Source organism: Cynara cardunculus, unplaced genomic scaffold (assembly GCF_001531365.2).
Source record: "Cynara cardunculus var. scolymus isolate 2C unplaced genomic scaffold, CcrdV1 Un_Scaffold_6462, whole genome shotgun sequence".
Lineage (NCBI taxonomy): Eukaryota > Viridiplantae > Streptophyta > Magnoliopsida > Asterales > Asteraceae > Cynara > Cynara cardunculus.
The window spans coordinates 1-5,220 of NW_020202976.1; the positions used below are offsets into that span (position 1 = coordinate 1).

General features: G+C 36.9%; 1 non-coding gene across 1 annotated transcript; it reads right to left on the bottom strand.

Moving 5' to 3' along the window:
- Positions 1-4,613: 4,613 nt before the first annotated feature.
- LOC112504670 lies at positions 4,614-4,720 on the bottom strand. Its single transcript, XR_003068239.1, has one exon. It is a non-coding gene; the product is annotated as a small nucleolar RNA R71 (small nucleolar RNA).
- Positions 4,721-5,220: the final 500 nt, after the last annotated feature.

Here is a 5,220-nt window from a genome sequence, read left to right on the forward strand (position 1 = left end):
TATTTTAAGACACGTTATCTCCGTTTGTGGTTATGTAATTATCTTTTGGTAAATTTTAATTAGCCGCTCTGTTTTATATATCATGCTGGTTTTACTCCAATTGTGGCATCTCCCGTCCTTGACCACGCGGGACGGGGGTGTTACAGTACCCATTTTTAAGATGTCTCTGAAGAGTTATACTTTCTTTAATTTATACTTAAGCATGTATTTTTATCATATGTCGACTAGCATGTATAGAGGATGGATGTATAAACAGTTAGATAGCATTATGAGAAGACAAACTGTTAAGCATAGTTTTAGTCCTTTCTAGGATATTATTTCATAAGGTCGGAAGACATCGATTGCTAACAACTACAGATATGCATAGGACTCATACATATATCTTGTTAAATCGTGAACTAGTATCTCCTTTCATAAACATGTCCAATGATTAGATTAGACTTATTGAGTCGTATATAGATCAAGAAGGCCTCGAAAGATGCAGGGTTAACTATTTTCATATTGGTTATGTGTGTGTGTGTGTATGCACATACACACACATATTAATAAAGTATACTTAACAAAATTTCCAATTGACATGCACTACTAAAAATGTGGTTTTTCCGACCGTAAAATTCGTCGGAAAAACAAATTTCCGATGGATTTTCACTACAAAAATGTCGAGTATCAACGAGGGAAATTTCCCTTACAAATCCGTCGCTAAAAGGATCATCTGTCGCTGATACTCTGTCGGTCAAATGCTCGTAGGTAATGCTATCAGCGACGGATCAGCGACGGAAATCAAAGACAGATTTGCGAGGGATACTTTCAGTGACGTATCAGCGAGGGAATAGATTCAGCGACGGATCAACGAGGGATACTTTCAGCGAGAAATCATCGAGAGAACTTTCAGCGACGGATCTGCAAGGGAACTTTTAACGACATATCAGCAAGGGAACTTTCAGCGACGACTTTTCCCTCGCTGATTTGTATTAATCTAATTTTTTTTGAAATTACATAATTCATGTATATATTTATACAAAACCTGGCCATAATATAACAAACCAAAACTGTGAACAAATTAAAACTAACTAATTCATACGATTTAAAATATCCCAATTCATACAATTTAAAAAAAATATTCAATTCATACAATTTAATCTTCAAATCATACAATCTAACTACCAGGAAGTGGGGGGTGGGAAAAACGTACCCTGACTGCTCATAAACACAGCAAAATGCTCCGATAAGACGACATGTTCGGCTAATGCAGCAACTTGTCTGGCCTGTTAGGCTAACGCAGCAACTTGTCTGGCCTGTTCGGCTGTCGAGGCAGCTTGTCTGGCCTCCAGTTCCTCCTCTACCCTTGCCAACTTCTCTCTCAACTCCTTTACCTGTAAATATTCAATATTCGACAAAATTAGTAATTTGTTCACAATTTTAGTAATGAGAAAGTTTATAACAATATAACCAACATATCTCTGCTCTTGACTCGTATGATGACCCGGTGCTAGTATTACATTTACCCGTCATAGCATAAGAGGGATCCTGGGTGAAACTAAAACCAAATTGAACTGAATAAGGCTCCCAATTGAACTGAATAAGGTCCAATAGTATCCGTTAATGCCCAATTGAACCGAATAAGACTCAATGCCTCCATTAAAGCCTAGTTGAACCGAACAATAAGATCCATTAAATTCCACCAATATCCATTAAAACCCAATAATACCTGTAAAACCCATTGAACCGAATAAAGCCCAATAGATCCATTTAAGTCCACTAAGATCAATGAAAACCCAATAGATCCATTAAAGACCAAATAGTACCCATTAAAGCCCAATAATCCATTAAAGTCCACTACGATCCATTAAGGGCAAATTGCATGAAAAAGTAACGTACTTTAACTTGATTCCTATTTTGAATAATGTACTTTCAAAACTTCTATATTCGTACCTAAGATGTAAAGTTTTAGACATTTAAGTACCCGGGTAACCGGTTGAAGCATTAACCGCTTACTATGCTGATGTGTCGAGTGATGGGATGAAATTGGGTTAAAGAGCAAATAATACTGAGTTGGATACCACATCACTCGTCACATCAGCATGGTGATACATACTAAGTATTTAGTACGTAAAGTACCTTTTTATTCTCTTTTAGATAGGTTATTTTCTATTTATATCCCAACTTTGAGTCATTTTATCTCTTTTCTCTGTTTTTATGCTAAGAAGAATGTTGAACCTGTTTTAGTGGATTTTGGTTTAAGTTAAGCTTATTTTGGACAGATTGGAGCAGGTTGATGTTGTGGGAATGTGGTAGCATGACCTGATGGTTGAAGAAGAGATGGATGAGACTTGGAGTTGACAAACAAGACCATGGGATGACTAATGAAAGCCTTCTAAAGTGGAACAACTGCATTATGGTCAGATTAGTTGGAGCTTATTAAGACTAATTTAGTTGCTTTTTAACTATTAGTTTACTTTATTATACCATTAATTTGCTGTACTTTCTAGTTTCTTTAGAACTAAAAGTGTGTGAATTGACTATTTTTCCCTCACTCCATCCCTAGTATAAAAAGGGATGTTGGGAGGAGTTTTCAACACACCTCACTACCACACTTTACTACTTGCTCTCTAGTATCTTTTGTTCTCTCTTCAAGTAGTTTGCATGCTACTTGAAGAACAAGTTTCTTAATTATTATAAATCTTTTGGTTACATTTCGAGTTCTTTTATCGCTTCGCTTTATTTATTTTATCGTTCTTTATATTCCGTCTTTTATTTATTTACGCTTACTCGCATTTTTATTTCCGTCATTTATTTATTACGCTTTCCGCATCTTTTATATTCCGTCATTTATATTCCGTATTTACTTTCYGCATTTATATTATGTCTTTACTTATCGCAATTTACAYTTCTTGTCATTTWMYTTTCGTCATGAGTAGCTAATTTTATTAGCTCGGGTGTATGACGAAARVGGTGAGTTTTTAAACCAAAATATAGTCRACYCTTTCATGTAACAACRATGTTTTACTWTTTCATTTCAAGTTTTATAAAACCARTGAYACTTCTTGACGAGTTGATCACTTTGAAAGTGTTAAAGTGTCGWGKACTCTAAGCTGRRCCATTGTTTGCACGTCAACTTGGATGATATGGGAAGTAGACTTGAGAGAGTTGCTAACTAAGAGATTTGTTGTCCGTATTTTCTAAGTTGTTAATTCTCGACGGGTTGATCACTCTGAAGTGTTAAAGTGGAATGGACTCAGAGATGAGCCATTCARAACACGTCAACTTGAATGATATGGGAATCCAYTCGAGAAAGTRATCTTTAACAAAGAGATTTGTTTATCCATATACTTTGAAGACACCATTTGTCACTTTCACTGGTCTGGATACCTCATAGAGATATGAGTTGAAAGCTATAATATCAGTGCATTGGTAAGTCCGAGAGGAATACCTTCAAAGTAATTGGTAAAAATAGTTGTTACTGATTGACTGCTGTAGGAATCTGTCAGCATGGTTTCATGCTGTAGCATTTTGACAGCATTGGTCGACTGGAAATAGTATTTACATCTCACCCGAAAAGTCATACACCCTAGCTTGCCTTTATTATTCTATTATCTCCTGTTTTTAGTTGTGTTAACTCTGTTCTAGTCAAAGTCTTCGAATTCGCCTTCTGAAATCATTTCCTTAACTTTCCTTTTTTTAAACTTTTACTACGATCCCTGTGGACGATATTCGATACTTGTACCATTTTTATTACTTGAAAAACGATATTGGGACTATTTGTATACTTGCTTTCGGTCCTGATAGTTGTTTGCGGTGTGCTAGCTTTAACGCCCCATCAAGTTTTTGACGCCGCTGCCAGGGATTAGTTAGTTAAAAGTTTTCTTTTTAGTAAAGTAAAAAATTTGATTTTTCTCGTCCCGTTTTAAACCGTTTTTAAAAAAATAGTGTATGTCACGAAGACATCGCGGGAAATTTTTTGAATTAGATCCCGACATTGAAAGAACGTTTCACCAAAGAAGGAGAGCTCAAAGAGCATTTTTCGCTCTACTCTCTCCCAACATGGAGTTACCTCCCCCAATCATCTCTGAGATTCCACATTTAGAAAATCAACCGCCTGCCTTTGGGACAATACCACCTTTTCCGAATTTTCCGCAAGGACCCCCACATCATAATAATAATTTGGGTAATGAGGACACAGAATCGGAAAATAATGAACAACCAAGAGAGCAAACTCCGAACATAATTAATTTGGCAAATTCCAAAAATAGAAGGATCATGGACTATGCTATCCCTGATTTTGAGCAATTAAATTCTGGGATAGTTAGGCCACATATGACCGCTCTTCATTTTGAACTAAAACCGATTATGTTTCACATGTTGCAAACAAATGGACAATTTGTCGGATTACCTTCGGAGGACCCACACTCACATTTGAAATCCTTACGGAAATCACTGATGCTTTCCTGATCCCGGAAATGTCTAATGACGCTCTAAGGCTCATTTTATTTCCATTTTCTCTGAGGGATCAGGCAAAGGCATGGCTTAATTCATTACCGCCGGGGTCTGTGCCTTCATGGAGTAACATGGCGGAAATTTTTTTGCGAAAATATTTCCCACCAACAAGGAACGCTAAGTCTAGAAACGAAATTTGTCTTTTTAAACAAATGAACGATGAAGTTGTTCCTGACGCTTGGGAAAGGTTCAAAGAGCTGTTAAGGAGATGCCCACACCATGGCATTCCCTACTGTATTCAACTCGAGACATTCTACAATGGGTTAAGTCCCATGGCTAAACAGATGCTCGATGCGACTGCGGGAGGAGCCTTTACAGCTATGACCTATAATGAAGGATATGAGATCCTTGAAAAAATTCCTGCTAACAATGGACATTGGGCTGATCCATGTGCCCAATCGCAAAAGAAAAATACTGGAATTCACGATGTAGATGCATATACTGCATTAACAGCACAACTCACTTCCATGGCCACCATGCTTAAATATCTTACTTCTGGCCAAGGAGTGCAGCCAGCTGTTACTACATCTATTCCAAAAGTCCTTTCAGTGCAATGTGTTTTTTGTGGTGGGGAACACTCGTATGAACATTGTCCTCATAATTCTGAATCCATAAACTTTGTTTATAATGGATCTGGTCCCTATACCAACAATTACAATGCAAGTTGGAAACAACACACAAATTTTTCATGGAACAGTCCAAGTTTGAATCCACCTGTTCATAAGC